Below are 23,828 nucleotides of genomic sequence, written 5' to 3' on the forward strand. Positions count from 1 at the left end.
TCATAGTTGTACTCTTATGCACTGTAGAACATGTTGCATCCATGGATATAACCATAAAAAGTAAGTCGATCCTTCATGAGTTATTCATAATTACAGCTGGCTCAAACTGTCATTTTACTTATGTAATTACTTCTTTGTCCTTAAGTTTTACTAATCCTCTAATAAATAATTGGTTTATGGTCCAACCATAAACCAAGTCCCTCTCAAGCCAGTGAGAGGGTGCAACCCCATTATTCAAGACCTGGAATCAACACTTAAAGGAACTACTCATTTACTTACCCTAAGGTAGAAAGGAGTGAATCTCATCTTGTGTAGTTATGTTCTAACTTCTCATTGGGCCAAATCATTAAAATGGTAGGCTTATCGAGTTAGTGACTTGAGCCACTCTCAACATACAAATCAAAGGACGAACCCTTATAGGCAGGAGCTCATAACTCATTCAAGATTAGGATCGAGTTACATATGGTAATCTTGTGAAATATTAATCTCTTCAGTCAACTGTGTTACAAAGAGAGATTAATTATTTCACAGTCCAGTCTTAAACAAACTCTTTGTGTAGAAATCCTCCACTTGCATGTCTCCACATGAACAAGTTGGATCACATCATTTGTAACAATTACAAAATCAATCGTATCCATAGTGTTACCAGGACAAGACACCTAAACTTTATCCATAACGTTATCCATATACTATAGACCCTTTAGATTATTACTTGAACATGTTCTACCTGTATGTCAACTACATACTATTCAAGTTTCATGAAATAACATTAGATTTTTACTATCATTGATAATTCATTATTGCATATTTATAACCACTTGATAACATAGTGTGATCAAACTTTTTATACCATTGTTTTGGGTGTCTGTTTTAATCTAGATTTTTCCACATAATATCTTCATCTAATTCTCCATTTAAAAATGTAGTTTTTACATTCATTTGATTTATTTCTAAATTTTGTAAAGCTGCTATTGCAATTAACATTCTTATAGATGTAATTCTCAATAGAGAATAAGTATAAAAGAAATATTGCGCTTCTTTTTTACGAAAGCCTGTAGACACCTTATTTGGTCCAACTCAATTTTATTTATTTTTGATAACTTTAACTAATTAATAAAAATTTAAAATTTAATGAATTTTTTAAAAGGGTCTAAAAAAGAAACAAAAGTAAAAGATATTTTTCTTGATTTTTTTAAAAGAATAAAATATTAATCTTTTTTCTCCTTTTCCATTCTTCTTTCTTCCCTGTTTCTATACTTCCATTTCTCACTCCCTCTTTCTTCACTCGACCATTTTCTCACACTTCATACTAATTTTTTAGCACTATAAATATGAAAAGTGATGACATAATATGGAACAAAAAGAACACATGGAAAAGAGATTTAGATGAAGAGACGGGGATTGAGAAAAAAAATAAATGGGGAAGGAGATTAGAAAGAAAACAATAGTGAAAGGAAGAAGGTGGAAACATAGTAAAGAATAAGTGAAAAAGAGAGAAACTCCGACGAGCATTCCATCAACGGCGTAGCCGCAATTTTGGTGGCGACTATGAAGAGGAGGTTATGGAAGAGGAAGGGAAAAAGAGGAAAAATCATGGGAGGAAAGGAGGAAGAACAAAGGAAAAAGAAGAGAGAAAAAGGGTATTGGAATTGGCAAGGAAAATTCTTATAAATAAAAAAATCCAAAAAAATATTGCACTTTACAGTAAAAAATTCCAAAAGTAAAGTCTTTGTATTTTGAAATTTTTTTCCTATAAAATGCAAATATTTTTAAATATTTTTTATATTTAAAAAGACACCGATTAGTAAAGTAGTAAACAGTGGATCCTATCTTTTCTTTTCTTTTTTCTTTTTTAGTTTTTTTTACAGTTTTTATTCCCTCTTGCTTTGCTTTTAAAAGAAAATGTTTATATATTTTTTTATGGGTTATTCTAATTAAGCTTTGAATTGGTTTTAATTAGATTATTCTAATTAAAGTCCATCAGTTTGAATTTGAATTTTGTGTATAAATCATAATTTGACTTATCTTTCAAGAATTTCCAAATAAGAACATGGAGTTTTAATTTGGTTTAATTTCAAAGTTTTCTAAATTATACCTAAATTTCCTTTTGAAATATTCCAAAAGAGTTTAATTTAATTTCACTTCATATTGATTGAAATTTCAAAAGAATTTCAATTTTATTTCCTCATTCTTTTTAGATTTGATTTAACGAGACTTTGGTCTAGCTTTTGCCATTCCAACATTCATTTGAATATTGTTTCACAGTTTTTTTTTAAAAAACTCCAATATTAATTTGGGGTCCAGCTCTTCAATTTGACTAAAATGAATTTTGAATCATTTAAATTCTGAGTTTCTAAAACATCTTGATTTCAACTTTAATTTGATATTTTCATAAATAAATCTTAATTTGGATTTAATTCACATTTGTCAATTGAATTGAAATTCAATTAAGTTTAATTTCCAAAATATTTTAAATTTATTTTAATTCAAATTCCCAAAATAAAATTCAATTTTATTTAAATGATTTTGAATAATTTAAAATTAGAATTTCTAAAAGCAACCCAATTTCACTTTTAATTTGAGTCTTTCCTAAATGATTTTTAAATTGGTTTTAATTCAACGTTTCGAATGAATTTCAATTTCATTCAAATTTCAATTTTCTAAATAAAGCTTCAATTGAATTTTCACCTTGATTTATAAAATAAATTTCAGTCTTCCTTTGAAGGGCTTACACCACTCATAAAGATCGATTCATACTTTACCTCTAAAATGTATTTTGATACACATGAGACATTTCTTTAATTAATCCTAGGACGGAGATGAGGTTGTCAAATATTTCAAATTCTTTAGGTAAATATTTCTCTAATTGAAAAATTCAAACAACGACATGATAATAAATTAATGGACGTTTGTCCACTTACAAAGTATTAACTCTACTTTATTATTTAAAGTTAAACCGAGATTTAGTGAGACATTGTCTACATTTATTTTGTCATTTAGGCGTTTGTTAAATGTTCATCTTCTAAATTGTATTTTTAAAATAATACAAAGTTTGACAATGAATTTTAAATAAAATTGACGATAAGCAATAGTTCTATCTAGGTGAGGTACTTAAGTTGGAACACCTCTAACTGGGAACTATTAACTTAGTCATGTTTTATTTAATTTCATTAAAAAATTCTTAATAAACATTTCTTAATAAAATTAATAGTTTTTTACAAATAAAGACCATCTTTGATAAAATGAATCGAATAACAAAAATAAGATGTTTTCAAACAAGTATTGTAGGATGCTAATATTTTTCCTACGCTCAACGACCCTCAAACCAAATTTTTATTAAGTTTTCTTCTTTTAAAATAGGTAACCAATCACACCCACAATGATTGGTGACAACTCCAAATCCCGTTCCACGTCGTGATGATGAAAGTAAAGCCTTTAGCCACTAAGCGGGCTTTGTATTTATCAATAGTGCCATCAACCTTTAGCTTTCTCTTAAAAATCCATTTAGTCCCAGTTGGTTTACTTATAGGAGATAAATCAACCAATACCTAAGTATTGTTCTTTAAAATGGATTCCAACTCACTTTTGACATCTTTCCTTCTAGTAAGGTGCATCAAGAGATGTTAGAACTTCTTGAAAAGTTTGGAGCTCACCTTCTATCATATATGTTATGAAATCAGATTCAAAAGAAGTAACTTTCTTAGCTCTTTTGCTTCTTCTAGGTTCAGACTCAATATTTTGATTGTCTTGACCTTTCAAAGAGCTAGCTTCATAAATACTTTTGGCACCATTAACTTTGCGTCTTTCTTCTTTCAAAGAAAATATATCTTCAAAGAATTAAGCTTCAATACATTCCATTATGGTATTATTATTAATATTAGATATTTCTAATTTAATCACCATAAAATTATGAGCAACACTATGTATTGCATAGCCTATAAATACAATTAATTGTCTTAGGTCCAAGTTTAGTTCTTTCTGGTAAATGAACTTGTACATTTGCCAAACACCCCCATACTTTCAGCATTTTATGTGATGATAACTCTTCATTCCACACTTAAAATGACTTATTAATCTTCTTATGTGAAATTCTCTTTAGCATAAAATTTGGTGTCACCAAAGCTTCCCCTATAAATTATGGCGTAAATCGAAACTATTTAACATGCAATTAACCATGTCCTTTAGAGTTCGGTTCTTTCTTTTAATTACACCATTTTATTGTGGTGTATAAGTGATAATGCCGTAAAAGTCCTATTTTTCTAGCTTAATTCAGGTTTGTTCTAGAATTTTACACGTCCATTTATGATTTTGTCGATATTAAGCAACTATAAGGTAGAATTGATCATTGGAGCCGAAAGGGAACAAAAATGAACTGCAACGAAGCTCCAAAGCATCAACAAAGAGGGAGAAGAAAAAGGAAAAAAGTTCTCTTTGCGCAAGGCGCAGTAGTGCCTGGTGCAATGTCCAAAAGAGGTCGATTTGGAGTAGTGTCACGGTGCTTCGGACTTTGACGGACGAAGGTAAGCCCACGTTGTGGAGTGCCGTTGTGCTTTCCTACCCCACTCCTCTGTGCTTCGATAACTATAGGCAATGCCACGACGTTAGGTCTTTTTATAAAAGAAAATCTGCATGAATTAGGTTGTTTAAGCTTCGATTTGAGAACCTCCACTTGAAATTTCTCTATAATTTCTTCATTCCCAGCTCTAAACTTCTTGTATTTTTATTTTAACAAACATTAAGCCTCATCATCATGAGTGGCCAAGGCAAGTCCTCTAGCTTAGGGTAAGATTGAAACCCATCGAATTTGGTTGAAAGACTTAGTTTTTAGTTCTTTAATGCATTTTTGCTGATATTGTACTGTGTTATTGATTATGTATTAACTTCTATGTATTGGATGTATGAGTTTTTGGCCATCTCTCATAGGTTTATTGATTGTTAGTCTAGAATCTCTTCATATATTATTATCGTAAGGGGATAAAAGAGTTAGCATGCTTGGGATAGACTTAGGTCATTTAGAATAATCTTTTCTTAATCGTCTAGCATGATTAATCCAATTCAAGAATAAAACATTTAGTAACTAGGCTAATCGGTTATTGAATTGACTTAGCTTGACTATCTCGCTTAATGTGGTGTTTAATTAATATGGATACTAGAACCCAATTAGTTGAGCATCTAGGTTATTTAAGAAATTAATCAACATATTAGGACATGTATCTTAGATCTTCTTGAGTACATGGGCTAAGAGCTAAATTAGCAAATATCTCATTTTGTACTGATAGCACTCTCAAAGAGCTATTTTTTCCAGCTTAATCCAGGATCATTCCTTAGTTTTATCATTTAAATTGTTGGTTTGGTAGACTTTGAGTAGTTAGAAGGTAGATCGAGCTATCAGAATCAAAAAGAGACTTAAATGCATCCCAATTAAGCTTCGGAAGCATCAGACAAACAAAGAGACAAATGATGGAATTTAGAGCCCTTCTAAGCGCCGCTGTGCTAGCCTGGCGCTGGCCTCGATGCTTTAGGATAGAACCGACCATGAGGTGAGCATAACTGCGCTCCCTGACACTCTTGCACTATGTTCAAAAGCAGTAGCATGCTTCAGGGTGAGTGCCACTGTGTTACCCTGCAGCGCCGCGACGCTCCAAACTTTAATGGAAGACTAACCCTAGCACGCACCATTGCACCCTCCTTCTGGTTCTGATAGTGTGCTACGCTCTGGCTAGAGTGCCACTGCTCTCACAATTTTTTTTTTTTTTTTTTTTTTTTTTTTTATAAATATGGCAAGATTTCTAGGTTTTCATTCATTTCGAGTTTAATTAAATTTAGCAACTGTTTTGAGTTCTTTGCTGTCACTTTGCAGATTCTCTTCTCCTGTCTTAGTTTTCTTTGTTTCTCATTGTTTATTTTCATTGTAATCGAGATTTTCGAATGCCGATGAGAGGCTAAGGTATCCATTCAACTTGAGGGTAGGATTTTTTTTTAACTTCTTTGAGGTCTTGTTGTAACGATGAACAATTTATTTGTGAATTCCTTTGAGTTTTGCATTATCCATTATGGATTGATTTTTGAATGAATTGACGCTTCTACAAATTTCAATCTTGTTTGCTAAAGTTCATTTTCCTTGCATTTATTGGACTTAGTAGCATCTTTGGCTAGGGACTTTCCAATTGAGCCTAGACTCGCAGTTAGATTGTCTTGAACCATTGAAATTCATAGGTTATCGAATGTGTAATATCTTATTTCTCATTCGTCTCGATAATTTATTCATGTTCTATGTAAAGGGAACCGGTGAAGGTTCTGCAACAGAAGTGGGGATCATTTCCAATTTTAATTTTCATAGAATTGTAAATTATAGAACAGAGACAAAATATTATGCATTATAAACTAAAATTACAGCATGTTGAATTGAGAAAAAGCAAAGAAATGACTTACCCTTGAAGTATATTTTTCTTTGCGTAGCCCCTCGATCCACAATCACAAACACTGCGATCTCCAAAAATTGAAAACCTAAATGGGCACCACCATTTGTGATCCTTCTGTGTTCTTTTGGAAATGAGAATATGCAAGAGTGGTGGGCTCTGCACAATCTTAGAAGAGGGAAAGAGGATGAGAGAAAGAATTTTCCAGAGAGCAATCTCACTGACATTAAGAGAGATTGGGAAGAAGATGATCCAACTGAACTGCTCGTACTGGATGAGAAAGATCAAGGGAGGGAGTTGTAACTCTCTCTCATTAATTAAAATAAAATAAAATAACTTAATTTAATCAATAATAATATATATCTAATAACTACCTTATTATTATTATTATTATTATTATTATTATTATTATTATTATTATTATTATTATTATTATTATTATATGTTATATCAAATATAACATTAACCTTTAGTTTTTATTTTCTCTCATCATTATATGACATTTAATATAAATCATATCTATACTAAATTTAATTATATGAATCTCATTCATATAACTAATATTTGAATCATATTTAAATATTTAATTCCTTTCAAAATAAATTATATTATAATGTATCAAATACATTATATTAATTATATCACATATAATTAATTCTATCATTTAATTTGAACAATTCAAATTAATCCAAAATTAATTCTCAATAATCTACGTTGAGCTACAGAGGAACCTTATGAACCTGTAGATTGAAGCTCTAAGTACTTGGATAATTAATTAAACTCTTTAATTAAATTATCCTTAATTATCCAACATCTATTAACTGTCGGTCACTCTACTAAAGAACGACCACTTCACTCTTCACACTACGGTGTCCATTGGATATAACCAGTCAATAGTGTGATGACTCTTCACAAATTGCTCGTAAGTATAGTTGGGCCAAAATTATCGTTTTGCCTCTATAGTTACATCTAACTACTTAAGTATCACTGATCCCTCTAATTATGACCAAGACCCTCTCGGGCCAGGAGAGGGTGTGGCCACATTGTTCAAGCCTCGGAATCAGCACTTAAGGGAGAAATTTATCTTTACCCCAACATCTGGAAATGAGTGAATTCCATCTTGTGTAGTTGTGTTCCTAACTCCCCGATCAGACTAATCTCCAAAATTGTAGGCATATTGAGTTGACAATCTAACCACTCTCACCGATACAAATCAAAGAATCGTCTTCATAGGCAAGAGTTCACAACTCACTCAGGATTCAGGTCATGTCACCTATGATCATCCTAGTGAAATATAGGTCTCTATTATTAACAGTGTTATACAATGAGACTAATCATTTCGTGATCCGGTCTTATACAAACTCTTTGTATAGGATACCCCCGCCCACATGTCTCCACATGAATGATCAGGATCAGATCATTTCTAACACTTTACAACACTTGTAATATCTACAGAGTAAGCCGTATCTGTAGTGTCACCAGGAAAAGGTACCCAACCTTATCCATCTACTACAGACCGTTTAGGTTATCATTTAAACATGATCCCCTCGTATATCTCTACATACATGTTTAAATTATATAAAATAACCTAGAATCTTAGTTTATTAGATTGAGTGTATGCTTATAAAATAATAATTATTTTATTAATAACAATTTGTTTATACAATGTTTACTGTTGGATTGATATGGCAATCCTAGAAGGGGTGAATAGGGTTTAATTAAACTTTTTTTTAAATTAACCCAATTAAACTAATTAATACAATTTTTATAAATAATAAGAAAAAATTCAATTTATGCAACAAATAAGATGACAAAAAATGTGATAATTTAATTCTATCAAATTTTAGCAAATAAATAAGAACAAACTAAAACATACAATAAATTGCTTAAATTAATTGCAAAAACAAAAAGGAGAGAGTTAGAGAAGAAGACACCGTAATTTTTATAGTGGTTCGATCAAACTCGACCTACTCCACTCCCCAAGCGCCTCTTGGGAATATGAATAAAATCTTTCCGACTCTTTCCACGGATTAGAACCCAACCGTTACACCACCGCTCCTTTTACGGGTTCAAGAGCAAACCTGATCCTTTCCACGGTTTAGGATCAAACCGTTACAAATGTTGGAATTTTTGAAGAACACAATACAACTCTCACTAGAGTGGATTTACAAGTTTAAGCACTCAACAAATTTATCCTCACAATACAATAACGCTCTCTCAAGAATAAGATGAAAAGAAAAAAAAAAATGGGAGCTTAGAGAGAGCAACAATGGGAACTTTTGAGTATTGGAGGATTATTAAAAATGTAAAATTTGCTAGTACAAAATTTGGAGAGGAAGATGGTTTATATAGAGATGGAAAAATTGTTAGAAACCACAATTAATTTGGACCATTGGATTTTAGAAAAGAAAAATCAATGGTAGAGATTTTAAACTAAACTAGTCGTAAGATACAAACAAAATATAATATTAAGTTTCTTTTGTTTTGAAATTCATTTTCTTTTTAAAATTAATCCAAAAAATAAAACAAATATACCATGTGTCAAAAACTAGCGGTTAGACACAAATATAAAATAATATTAAATTCATTTTCCTTTTAATTCATTTTCTTTTTAAATTCATCTTTTTAAAGTCAATCTAAAAATAAAAAAATATACCATGTATAAAAAACTAGCCGTTAGACACAAACATAAAATAATATTAAATTCATTTTCCTTTTAAATTTCTTTTTAGTTTTATTTTTTAAATCAATCCAAAAATCAAAAGTCCATCATATGTTAATCTCTTAATGATCCACCATTCAACCAATATGCTGCCACATGTCTACATGCAAATGGTTTGGTTATGCCACGTCATCCACCACGGTATTTTCTCTATAAGCTTGTTTCGGTCATATCGTCTTCGTTTTAACTTCGATTTGAGTGATTCAAGAGGTGTTGGAATCGTTGTTTCAAGCTCTAGTTATGACATATTAAAATACTAAAATTTTCAGTAATTAAAAATTGAGTTTGTTATCGTCAAAACATTGATTAATTAATTAATTAAAATTAACTAATTTGAGATTAAGGGCCAAAAAGCCAACATTTACAAACTACGAGAATACAATAGAGATTTAGGATACCAATCCCAACATTATGCAAATCGTTTTGGTTTCCAAGGGTTCTAATCTCTAATGTAACTAATACAATTTAGTTGATTAATGACATCACTATTCATTGTTAGAGGTATCTAGGGTTTGTGAGTATGTTATTGAGTGTTAACAAATAGAGGTTCAAGTTTTTAGTGCCAATGATAAGAAGTAACTAATCTTTACCTTTTCCCAAGTTGAGTTTCTTTTTAATTTATTTTTATAAAGCAACTTATTCTCATTTAAATTTCCTTGCATTTTTACATTTCCTGCAAAATGATTTCTCACAAAAATCCCCTCCCCCACCCTCGGTTATCAAAATTCATTAATCAACTAAGTTTTTCCTTGATTCCTTGTGGACTCGACCCACTTCCATTAGTTGCAAGCAGAGGTAAATGTTGACACTGCAGATAAAAGAGGATTGTCCTCTAAGATAAAGTCTGATTCTTCTTTTTCTTCTAAGAACAAAAATATTAAAATGATAAAGAGGAAAGGGAAGAGGAAGGCTCTTATTGACCGCAACGACAAGGCTAAAGTTGCAAAAGGAATGTGTTTCCACTGCAACGAAGACGAGCACTAGAAGAGATGTTAATGAAGTTTGATTCAACAAAGTTATTATTAAATTTTTGAATTGCTCATTTCGTTTTAAAAATAACCTAAATCTAATAAACTAAGATCCATGGCTATTACATGAGTACTTGAACTTCATGTGGAGACATAAAAGTGGATCAAGTTCAAGTAAATAGCCAAAATGGTCTATAGTATATGGATAAGGCTGGATACCTTATTCTGGGGACACTATCGAATGCGATCCACTTTGTAGATGTTACAATTGTTGTAAATTGCTACAAACGAAGTAATCCTGATTTGTTCATGTGGATACATGTGAGTGAGGACATCCTATGCAAAGAGTTTGTATAAGATCGGACCAAAAAATAAGTCACTCTTACTTTATGACGTTGGTTACTATTTAAGATTGACTATTTCTAAGCGATGACCTAGATAACTTGACCTTAATCCTGAGCTAACTATGAACTCCTATTTATTCGGAATTATCCTTAGATTTTCATGGGTGGGGGTTGGCTCAACAGTGCAGGCTCAATAAGCCTTCAATTTCAGGGTAAGACTGGGTAGATAGCTAGGGACATAGGGTGCAAGATGGAATTCGCTCCTACCCACATTTAGGGATAGTAGAGAGGTTATTCCCTTAAGTGCTGACTTCGAGTCTTGAATAAGGGATCCTACCCTCTCAATTGCTCGAGAGGGACTTGGTTTAATGATTGGATCACAAACTAATTGTTCATTAGAGGATCAATGGGACTTAAGGAATAAGATATAATATCAGGAGTAAAACAGCTTTTGACTCAACCGTTATTACGAACAACCTATGAAGGGTTGACTTATTGATTATGCTTATATCGAGCAGACATAATTATATCTACAGTGAGGAGAGTGCAACTACTGGGCTTTATTGGGCTTTAGTGGAGTGGCCCGGTAGTTAATGAATGTTGGTTAATTAGGTTAAAGAGTTTAGCAAGATAATCTTGAATGGTTGGAGCCCAAGATCTATAGGTCCATTAGGTCCTCCTAAACCTTAAAATATCTTGATGAGAGAATTTGAAACATTCAAATTCGAATGAAGTGAATTAGTAATTATATACGATATAATTACATATTTAATTTTTGAATTAAACAAAATTGGAGAATTAGATAATATTTAAAATTGATTTAAATATTAATTACATGAATAGATATTCATGGTTATATAATTGGTGTTTAATTAATGTAATATTTGATATTAAATTAATCTAATTAATTAAATAGTTTAATTAATTATTTGGAATTAGTTTTATCAAAGATTAATTGTTGGATTTAAATTTTGGTTAAAATTAATTTTACAATTTTTTCCAATTTTAGAAATTTGATTTCAAATTAATTTTATAGTATAAAATCAATTAAATTTAAAATTGAATTTCTATTTTAAAATTTTTATTTTAAATTACAGAAATTGGAAAAAATGGTCTTAGTGTGTTTATCCCACATGAGACACCCAATTTCCACTTAAAATCAAAGTGGTAATCATCCTCACATCAATTTAAGATTGCATAATGGAATTGAATAAAAACTCAATTCATTTGTTGAATAGGAGGATATGCAAAGTTTTTTTCTTTTTTTTGGGCTGAGTTTTGTTGAAGAAGAGTTCAACCCTTGTACACAAAAACCAGAAAAACTCCATAAGGAAGATCCAGTAATGGTCTAATCTTTTGGAGTCAAGTTTGAAGCTGAATTTGTGGATTGAAGAAGATCTTCAAAGGTATATTTTCAAACCTTATTTTTTCCTTATGAACATGCTTTTTTAAATGCTAAAATTGATGAATTAGAATGCTTAATAATTTTGTTTGATTCCACTAAGTGCATGTTATCGCCAACATGCAGGTGACAGGAGCACGATAGATGCTGCTGCAGGTGGAGCCTTAGCTGAGAAAACTTCTATGAAGGCCCGTGAGTTGATTTCCACCATGACAAAAAATTCTCAAAATTTTAGCTCCAGAGCAACCGATGTGGATTCCTCTAGTTCCAGAGAGATTAATGAATTAAAATCTCAAATTTATGATTTAACTTTTCTTCTGAAACATGTGACAGAAAGCACTCAAGGAATGAAAGCTTGTAGAGCTTGTGGTGTCTCAAGGCATTCATTTGAAGTATGCCTAGAAGCTCATAGGGAGGTTAATGCCATGGGTGGATACCAAAGGAAGTATGACCCTAACAATAACACATATAATCCGGGATAGAAGGATCACCCAAATTTAAAATGGGGCAGACATAGAGGTAATAAAAAACTGTCTTCATCTTCAAGTATGTCACTTGAAAGTATGGTTATATCTCTAGCTGAAAATTCTCTTAAATTCCAATAGGAAATCCATCAGTTGCAGAAGAATTCCATTTAGTTTCAGTAGGAAATAAGTACAGGGTTGAGCAACCTTGGCACTTAGATCACCCAATTGGCAACTACAGTCAATAGATTGGAAAGCAAGTCTTCAAGAAAGTTTCTCGCTTAACCTGACCATCAAAACATTAGCACCATCACTCTGAGAAGTGGCACAGAGCTTCCATCTGTGGTTCACCCTCCTGTTGCAACCCCTGTTACTCCTCCTATGGATACTCATGATGAAGTAGAGAAAAGTAAAGAGAGCCAGAAAGAGACATCTAAGCCCCCTACTACTCAGATAAGTACTAGTTGAACACCTTCCTCAAATTTGGTTGTGCCTAAAGCCCCTTTTCTTAGTAGGCTCACCAAACCTAATAAGGATTTGGTGGATGATGAAATTTTGGAGACATTCAAAAGAGTATAGGTAAACATCCCACTCCTTGATGCGGTGAGACAAATTCCCAGATATACAAAATTTCTCAAGGAATTGTGTATTAAAAAGAGAAAAGAAAAAACGAAGATCGGGTTGTGGTAAGCAAGAATGTTTCTGCATTACTTAAACGTTGCATTCCCAAAAAATGTTGCGATCTAGGTATGTTCACTCTACCTTGTGTTATAGGTGATAGGAAGATTTATCATGCCATACTTGATTTGGGTGCATTGAAAAATGTTATACCTTACCACGTATATGTTGATCTGAAGTTAAATGACTTTCAAAAGACATCTGTGATTATACAGTTAGTTGATAGTGTTGGGATTGGTATCCTAATTCTCCTGGAGTCTCGTAGTTTTGTAATATATACACATTGTTATGAATAAAATAAGAGTTATTTTATCTGACATTTACTCATATCCAATAAACAAAGCTCCATGGTTATCGTATCAAAACTTAAGCATGTATATGAGATATACAAGTGGATCATGCCTTAAGTGATAACCTAAATAGGTCTGTAGTATAAGGATTAAGGAGGAATTCTTGATCTTGGTGACACTACGGATGCGACCCGCTTTGTAGAGGTTTGCAAGTGTTGTGAACTACTACAGATGGTAAATCCTGACCATTCATGTGGAGACATGCGAGCAGGGGTGTTCTATACAAAGAGTTTGTATAAGACCGAACTACGAGATGATTCGTCTTTGTATATAACATTGTTGATACTAGAGACTTACATCTCACCTAAACGACCATAAGTGACATGACCTCAATCCTGAATGTTTTGGGAACTCTTGCCTTTGAGGGTGGTCCTTTGATTAGTATGGGTGAGAGTGGCCAAATTGCAACTCAACATGCCCACCTTTTTGGGTACTTGTCTGATTTGGGAGCTGGGAACTCAGTTACACAAGATGGAATTCACTCCTTCCTCGAAGTAGGGGTAAATAGATAGATTGCTCCCTTAAGGGCTGATTCCAGGGCTTGAACATAGTGGTCACAGGTTCTCTTTGGAAGAGAGGACTCAGTCATAGTAGGACTATGACTTATGTTCATTAGAGGGATCAGTGGTATTTAAGAAGTTAGATGTAACTACAGGGGCATAACGGTTATTGGCCCAGCTGTACTTACGAGCGATCTATGAAGGGTTATCGCACTGTTGATTGGTTAAGATGGACACATAATATATCTATAGTAAGGAGAGTTCAGCTGTCGATCCTTAGTGGAGTGCCTGGCAGTTAACTGATGGTGGATCTCGTGACTAAAGAGTTTAGTTAGTTATTCACATACCGTTGGAGCTTTGAGCTGCAAGTTCATAAGTTCCCCTTGGTAGCTCAATGGATACAAGTTGAGAATCAATTCTTGGTGTTGATTTGAAATGTTCAAATTGACAAGAAGTAATTCAATTATATATGATATGATCAATGTGATGTATGAGATACATCTAGTGGAGGATTAATATAAATGAGATTTATATTAAGTACCATGAATTAGAAAAAGAGCTATGGTTTATATGTTTCATGAGATGAAATATTAAAACTATAGATTATAAATATAGTATGGTAAGTTGGTTATCATGCATATTTATAATAATATTAATTATTGGATAATTATCTCTTTTTCTCTAATAACCAATTGAGTGGGATGTTATTGGTGGTTTCATGGTAACCGTGAGATAAAAGGAAAAATGTTTTCCTAAATTTAGTAGTTGATATTATTGAGATTTCTATTCTCAAAAAATACTCACGATGGTTGTGAAGTGAATTAGATTTACTAAACGACAGTTGAAGGAGAGACTAGACGATCGTGGAGTGTTTCTATACGATAGACACTTAGCTGGCCAATTAGCTAAATGATCGCATCGCTTTTGCTAGACGATCGCGAAGCTTCTTTTAAATGATTGGGCATCGTCTATACGATAGACATTGTCATATCCCCCTTGCTCAATCGTTTACACGATTGTTCTTCCTCCGATCTCGTCCTCTTACCAAGTCCAACAGAGCCCACACTTCGGGATTCTCACACCGAGAATACCAAGGTAGCAATTGTGATGGTGTCATACTCAACTCGACATAGTCGAGGTTATTCAGAGGCCGTTCGTTGAGTTTGCGGTGTTTGTGTTATGGTTGTCGTTTGTTCGTGATATTGGAGATCGTTGAGTTCGAGCATTCGTGTGCTGCAGTATTGGAGTCTGTTCGAGCGTTCGTGATCAATGGAGGTTGAAGATGAGTCTTCAAAGGTATGTGATTTCTATCCCTTGATCTGTGTGAAGCATGTTGTAATTTTGTTGTATGTATGACCAGTATGTTTCTGTTTGTGTACTGTAATTGTTAATGTTCATATATGAATGAAATTTGGAAAGATCATTCCACTGCTCATGGAAATCTTCATGTCCGATTTCCTTCAGTTGGTATTATATCCAACCTTTAGGGCTTGTTGAGGATGTCGTAGTATAGGTTAAAGATTTAATTTTTCCCGTAGACTTCTATATACTGAACATGGATAATAATCTCTTCAAATTCTGCTACTATACTGTTAGGAAGGCCATTCATGAAAACTGCAAAAACTTAGGATTAATGTAGATCAGGGTACCTTATCAATTGAGTTTGATGGAGATGTTGAGTTTAACATATAAGATACCATGAAATTTCCAAAGGAATGTATGTCTTTGTGTTTTTTAGATACTATTGATACTGTGGTAGAAGAAGTCTTACTTTGTAAAAAAAAAAAAAAAAATTAATATGATGAATTATCTGACTGTCTTATTGATTTTGACCAAAATGCTACTGAGGATGTTGTTGTCTCTTCTCCGGAAATAAGCGTTGAGCTTACATTGAGGAGTGCATTGAGCTATTTATGGACCAATTCACGGTATACGATAACTCTTTCGATGATTGTCTGCATAATCTAGCTTTAGTCATGAAACGATGTATTGAAACTAATCTTGTTTTGAATTATGAGAAGTGCTACTTCATGGCTAAATAAGGGATAGTTTTGGGACACATGGTTTCAAACCGGGGAATTGAAGTTGACAAGGTAAAGGTTTATGTGATTGTTAATCTTCCTTATCCTACTAACCTTAAGGAAATATGTTATTTCCTTGGTAGCGTTAGTTTCCACTGACATTTTATCAAGGATTCTTCTAGGATTGCCTTGCCTTTGTCATCTCTTTTGCAAAAAGATGCTTCATTCGTGTTTGATGATGCTTGCAGACACCCTTTTGATTATCTCAAGGATAAGTATATCGGTGCTACTATCTTGCACCTCCTAAGTGGGATTTGCCTTTTGATATCATGTGTGATACTAGCAATTTAACAGTGGGAGCTGATCCAGGAGGACTTCCAAGACAAGCATCCTTTTCAGATGACTAGTGTAGAACCAAAGTATGTTGACATGGTTAACTACCTAGTCACATGTATGTTTCCTCATTACATGAGTAGTTCTAGAAAGGCAAAAATAAAAAATAATTCTAAATACTATGTTTGGAAGGCACCATATTTGTGAAAATTCTGTGCAAATCAAGTTATTAGGAGGTGTGTACCTGAACATGAGTTTGAGTCTATTTTGTCTTTTTGTCATGACTATGCATGTGAAGGTTGAAGGAAATCAGACATGAGGATTTCCATGAGCAGCGGAATGATCCATTCCAAATTCCATTCGTATATGAACATTAACAATTACAATCACAATTACAATCACAAACAGAAACATACATGTTATGCACAAAACGAAATTACAGCGCTTTACACAAGATCAAGGGATGAATTCACATACCTTTGAAAACTCATGTTCAACACCCTTAATCACAAATGCTCATTCACAACAAGATGGCAAAACCAAACGCTCGAACACTACGACCGCTACACTACACGATCATAACAACCACGAACTCAGTGATCTCCAAGATCACAAATAATTGACAACCACCACACGAACACCGCGAACTTAACAAACGACCTCCAAAAACCTCGACTATGTCGAGTTGAGTACGACACCACCACAATGGCTACCTTGGTATTCTCGGTGTGATAATCCAGAAGTATGGGCTCTGTGTAGACTTGGTTAGAGGACGAGACCGGAGGAAAAACAATCGTGTAAACGATTGAGTAAGTGGGAGATGACAAGGTCTATCATATAGACGATGGCCAATCGTTTAGAAAAAGCTCCGCAATCGTTTAGCAATAGCTCCATGATCGTTTAGCTAATCGGCCAGCTGAGTGACTATCGTATAGAAACACTACACGATCGTCTAGTCTCTCTTCAGCTATCGTTTAGTAAATTGTATTTACTTGACAGCCAACCGTGAGTACTTTCCAAGAATAGAAATCTCAAAACAACTACTAAATTTAGGAAAACATTTTTCCTTTTATCTCATGGTTACCATGAAAACCACCAATAAACTTCCACTCAATTGGTTGTTAGAGAAAACAAGATAATTATCCAATAATTAATATTATTATAAATATATATGATAACCAACTTACCATACTATATTTATAACCTATAGTCTTAATATTTCATCTTATGAAACATATAAACCATAGTTCTTTTCCTATTCCATGGTCCTTAATGTAAATCTCATTTACATTAATCATCCACTTGATGTATTTCATATATCACACCGATCATATCATATTGAATCGAATTACCTCTTTTCAATTTGAACATTTCTAATCAACACCAAGAACTGATTCTCAACTTGAATCCATTGAGCTACCAAGGGGACCTCATAGACCTGTAGCTCGAAGCTCCAATTGTACATGAATAACTGACTAAACTCTTTAGTCATGGGATCCACCATCCGTTAACTGCCAGACACTCTACTAAAGACTGACAGCTAAACTCTCCTTACTACAGATATATTATGTGTCCATATCAACCAATCAACAATGCGATAACCCTTCACAGATCACTCGTAAGTACAGTTGTGCCAATAGCCGTTGTGTTCGCGTAGTTACATCTAACTCTTTAAGTATCACTGATCCCTCTAATGAACATAAGTCATAGTCTTACTATGACTGAGTCCTCTCTTCCAAAGAGAACCTGTGACCACTATATTCAAGCCTCGAAATCACCCCTTAAGGGAGCAATCTATCTACTTACCCTTGCTTCAGGGAAGGAATGAATTCCATGTGTAACTGAGTTCCCAGCTCCCAAGTCAGACAAATCCCTAAAAAAGGAGGCATGTTGAGTTGGTAATTTGGCCACTCTCACCCATACTAATCAAAGGATCGCCCTCTAAGGCAAGAGTTCTCAAAACACTCAGGATTGAGGTCATGTCACCTTTAGTCATTTAGGTGAGATGTAAGTATCCAGTATCAACGGCGTTATATACAGAGAGTAGTCATCTCATGTTTCGATCTTATACAAACTCTTTGTATAGAACACCCTCGCTCCTATGTCTCCACATGAATGGTCAGGATCTACCATCTGTAGTAGTTCACAACACTTGCAAACCTCTATAAAGCGGGCCGTATCCGTAGTGTCATCAGGATCAGGTATCCCACCTTAATCTTTATACTACAGAATTATTTAGGTTATCACTTAAGGCATGATCCACTTATATATCTCATATACATGCTTAAGTTTACATACAGTAACTATGGAGCTTTGTTTATTGGATTTGAGTAAATACCAGATAAAATAACTCTTATTTTATTCATAACAATGTGTATAGATTACAAACTACAAGACTCTGGGAGAATTAGGACACCAATCCCAACAAAGGTCACTTTAGTCCTAAAAGAACAGCTCGTAAGGTGCTTGATAGTGGATTTTTCTAGAGTACTTTTTTTGTTGATGCTTATTCTGTTTGTAAATCTTGAGAAAAGTGTCAAAGGTCAGGACCCCTTTCTAAAAAGCATGAGATGCCCCTTAATTCAATTATTATTTGTGAGGTATTTGATATGTGGGTTATGGATTTTATGGGCTCATTCTCTTCTTCTGCTAGTTATTAATATATCCTTCTAGCCATTGACTATGTTTCAAAGTGGGTTGAAGCCATCCTCACTAGAACTAACACTACTTCTGTTGTTTCAGGATTTATTAAATTTAACATCTTCAATAGGTTTGGACTTCCTGAGGCCATTATTTGTGATCATGGCACGTAATTTTGTAACAAGACTATTGAGGTGCTCATGAGGAAGTATGAAGTTCACCATCGAGTTGCAACACCTTACCATCCTCAAATGAATGGCCAAGCTGAAATCTCGAATCGTGAAGTTAAGAGCATTTTGGAAAAGACAGTGGGGCCAGAACGCAAGGATTGGAGCTTTAGACTAGATAACATTTTGTAGACATATAGGACGACTTACAAGACACCTATTGGGACCACTCCCTTTAAACTTGTCTATGGAAAGGCTTGTCACCTCCCTATTGAGATCGAGCATAAGGCCTATTGGGCGGTAAAGAAATGCAACATGGAGTTAGACAAGGCCGATAAGTCGGTTGTTATAGTTACAGGAATTGGAGGAATTAAGATTAGAGGCACATGGGAGTGCCAAGATTTATCAAGAGAAAAGAAAACTCCTACATGACCATGCACTGACCACGAAGGATTTTCAAGTTGGTCCGAAAGTCCTTTACAATTCTCGCTTGAAGCTTTTACTTGGTAAGTTGCATTCTAGTTGGTTAGGTCCATATGAAGTTACTGATATTTTTCTCATGGTGTAGTTCAAATCAAAAGTTTGGAGACAAAGAAAAAGCTTAAGGTTAATGGGCACCGTTTAAAAATCTTCAATGAAGGGGAGCTTGACCCATATTTTTTTGAAATGGCTCTAGCGATTCCCTCATACACTTGAGTTGAGTTCGACAACCGTCGAACAACTGACGTTAAACATTTGCAGTTCCTAGAGGCAACCGGGCTGTTTTTCTTTGATTTTCAGTTTTTTTTAGGATTTGATTGGGTGAGAGATTGATTTTTCGTGGGTTTGAGCTCATACAATTTTGGATGTTCTATATGCTTTACCCTTGCTTACTCCCAAATTCAGGGAAGTTTCTGTTTCGCTTCCTTTTTCTTTGTTCATGTACTTTTCACTTCTTATAAATCTGGGACAATATATGGTTCCTAAGTTGAGGGTGACTTGGATTTGCATGTCTAAACATTATCTTGTTATTGGTCTTCATGCTTATGTTCGAATTGGATTTTGTGTGTAATTGTTTGTATGTTGCTTAAGTTTGCTTTGTTGCTTGTGTCGTGTCAATGACTATTGATGATACAGTCATTAGGGTTTTGTATGTTAGAAGCGATATAATAAGAAACCAAGCATGAATTTTTAGCCCTTTAAAAAAAAATATATTCTTCTATCTTTCCTGCACACTCGAGTTCTTCGTCTGTCTATCTTAAGTCTTTTACATGCTTAAAATAGCTTTATAAGGCCTATATGTTGTTGTCACTCTAAAAGACCCTAGCAATAGAATTAAACCCTTATGGACATCGATTTAGCAATACATGTCAAGGGTTTAACTAACCAATTTCCCTCTTATATATTGAAAGAAAAAAAAATAAGAAAGGTTTACGCTACTTTCTTAGGAGCATGATTAACCTGGGACGGCTATGACACCCGTAGTTTCCCTCTAAGCTAAATTTCTCTCGAGAAATGAGTAGCTTAGGCACCTTTGATGGAATCTGACTTGTAGTTGGATGTCACTCTTGTAACCTTGGTAGGAAAAAGCAGTCTTTCTTAATTAAGTTCCCTCTCAATTTTTGAATGAATATATATATATATATATCTAAAAAGAGAGAAGGTGAAGGAATTGAGGTTCTTTGTCCCTTAGTGCATGTTATTGTCATTTTGAGACTGGAAAGTTTAAATCTTGACCTATTCAAGTCAGAGTAGGGGGAAAACGATGGAGGACTCTATAAATCTCTTTCGGGCTTTGTTTAGTTGTAAGTAGATGGGCTTTGAAGTTATTTATGCATGATATGATTTGAAGAATCTTTCTTAAAATGCTTAGATTGATTACTTGTGTTTGGATGATATTATGGATTGCATGTATGATCTTAATAGATTGTTAAAAATTGAGGCACGAGCCATACAATTTAACAAATTTATTTATGCATGATTGATTGTATTTTCTATCTTGCTCAGGGACGATCAAGGGCTAAGTTGGAGGTGGTTTGATAGCTCTCTAAAAGAATTATTTTTCTCGATTAATTCATGCTTTTTCCTTGGTTTTATCATTTAAATTGTTGGTTTTGTAGATTTTGAGCAGTTAGAAGGTAGATCAGACCATCGAAGTTGAAAAGAGACTTAAATGCATCCCAATTAAACTCTAGAAGCATCGAACAAATAAAGAGACAAAGGATGGAATTTAAAGCCCTATCGAGCGCCGTTGCGCTAGCCCGACGCTGGCCTCGATGCTTTAGGACAGAATCGACCATGAGGCGAGCGCCGCTGAACTCCTCGGCGCTCTTGCACTACGCTCAAAGGCAGTATGCTTCAGGGTGAATGCCGTTGCGTTACCTTGTAATGCCGTGGTGCTCCAAACTTTGATGGAAGACCAACCCTAACGCACGCCGCTGCGCCCTCGCCCCTGCACTCTAATAGTGCATTACGCTCTAGCTAGAGCGCTGCTGCATTCTCACATTATTATTTTTTTATATAAATATGGAAAAATTTCTCATTCATTTTGAGTTTCATCAAATTCAATAGCTGTTTTGAGTTCTTTGTTGTCACTCTGCAGATTCTCTTCCTCTATCTTAATTTTTTTTTGTTTTTTATTGATTCTTTTCATTGTAATCGATATTTTTGCATGTCGATGAGAGGCTAAGGTATCCATTCAACTTGGGTTTAGGATTCGTTTAACTTCTTTGAGGTCCTGTTGTAAGGATGAACAATTTATTTGTGAATTTCTTTGAGTTTTGTATTATTCATTGGGGATTGATTTTTGAATGAATTAACACTTCTAGAATTTTCAATGTTGTTTGCTAAAGTTCATTTGCCTTGCATTCATTGGACGTAGTAGCGTCTTTGGCTAGGGACTTTCGACTTGAGCCTAAACTCATAGTTTGATTGTCTTGAACCATTAAAGTTCATAGGTTAATCGAATGTATAAATTAAGCTATCCTATTTCTCATTCATTTCGGACATTCTTAATGCAAATCGTTTTGGTTTCCAAAGGATCTAATCTCTAAAGTAACTAATACGGTTTAGTTGATTGATGACATCAGTATTCATTGCTAGAGGTATCTAGGGTTTGTGAGTATGTGATTGAGTGTTCACAAATAGAGGTTCAAATTTTTAGTGCCAATTATAAGAAGTAACTAATCCTTACTTATCCATAAGTTGAGTTTCTTTTTAATTGATTGTTACAAAGCAAGTTGTTCTCATTTAAATTTCCTGCAAAATGATTTCTTACAAAGAATCCCTTCCCCTCCCCTCTGTTATCAAAATTCATTAATCGACTAGGTTTGTCCTTGATTCCCTGTGGACTCGACCCACTTCCACTGGCTGCAAGCTCGTAAGGGTGGTTAATTTTATTTGTTTCGGGTCTTGATAGCTTGTGGAATATGCATTTAGAAGTACTATGATCAACCAAGTCAAACGGGTGGATTCTTAATTCCTAGGCTAGACTTTTAATTCTAACTAAGTTCATTTCAATTCCCTCTTTAACCTTATGCAATTTACATTCAAAGTCTTTAAATTTCTTGCAACAACAACACACAACCACTCCCCTATGACCGTAAGAATTCATCGTTTAGATAAAATTCCTCGATTCCCTATGGAGACGACCTAGTATTGCCACTTGTACTTCGTTGTAGTATAGGTAGTACTGATTGGAGTTTATAAATTGTATTTGATTGGTTCGGGGTTTGTGGGTGATAAAAAATCCCTGCCTTTCAATAAGATGTTGTAATTTGATGGATTATACTATTAACTTCATGGATTTCATAAAGTGACGATGATTCATATTCTCCACCTCTATACGATCTAAGCACTTGTACTTTCTTCTCAAGTTTATTTTCAACTTCTGTCTTATATGTTTTAAAAACATTTAAGGTTTCATCTTTAGTATGTAATAAATATACACAATAATATTTACTACAATCATCAATGAATGTGACAAAATATCTCTTACAACCTTTTGTGGGAGTACTTTTCATGTAGCATACATTACTGTGAATTAAATCAAGTAACTTATGGATAACTCCTTTCGCTTGTGTTTGAGATAATATTTGAAGTCCTTCTAGAAAGGAGGCAACTTCTTAATCAAAGTAGCAACTTGGAATGACTCACTAATGTCCAATCCTTCACTTTGTAAATCACTATTGATAATTTGTAGTTCTTCCATCTAATTGACTACCAACTTGGTATCAATCAATGTAATCTAAGAATTTTTTCCATAAGGAATTTCTTAGTACCAGCATCTTTCAGCTTGTACTTCTTCTATAATGTCTCCCACAATAGTTTTGATGTACTATAGGTATTGCAATAGACATTATACAAAGTGCCCTTAAGAACATTGAGTATGTGATTACGAAACAGGAAGTTTGAATGCATCCATACTTGGTTCGCAACTTCATTATGCTTAGTTCGCAACTTCATTTTTGGGAGTTACAACTTTTGATGGGGTAATTAGACATTCTTCCTTCAAAATGTGAGCAAGATTCAATGCCATAAGGTAGAAGTCCATCTTTTGTTGTCAACTCTTGAAGTTGTCTTCTTTAAATTTGTCTGGTTTTTCAGCATCGATTTGACAATGGGCAATTCAATCATGGAAGAAATAGCAACATTGGTGGAGGAGTTTGCAGCCATCAGTTCATATGTAAAAATTAACGCATTGTATCTAATATGTCCTATTTGGACATTTAAAAAATTAATGTATTTATTTTCTACAAAATTAAGAATTTAGGGCTCAATTAGACACAAAAGTATATTTTATGTTTAATAAAACAATTAATTTTTAAAATTTCAAATGTCTA

The sequence above is a fragment of the Benincasa hispida genome, chromosome 1 (genome assembly GCF_027475165.1).
Source record: "Benincasa hispida cultivar pf3 chromosome 1, pf3_genome.v1.1, whole genome shotgun sequence".
Lineage (NCBI taxonomy): Eukaryota > Viridiplantae > Streptophyta > Magnoliopsida > Cucurbitales > Cucurbitaceae > Benincasa > Benincasa hispida.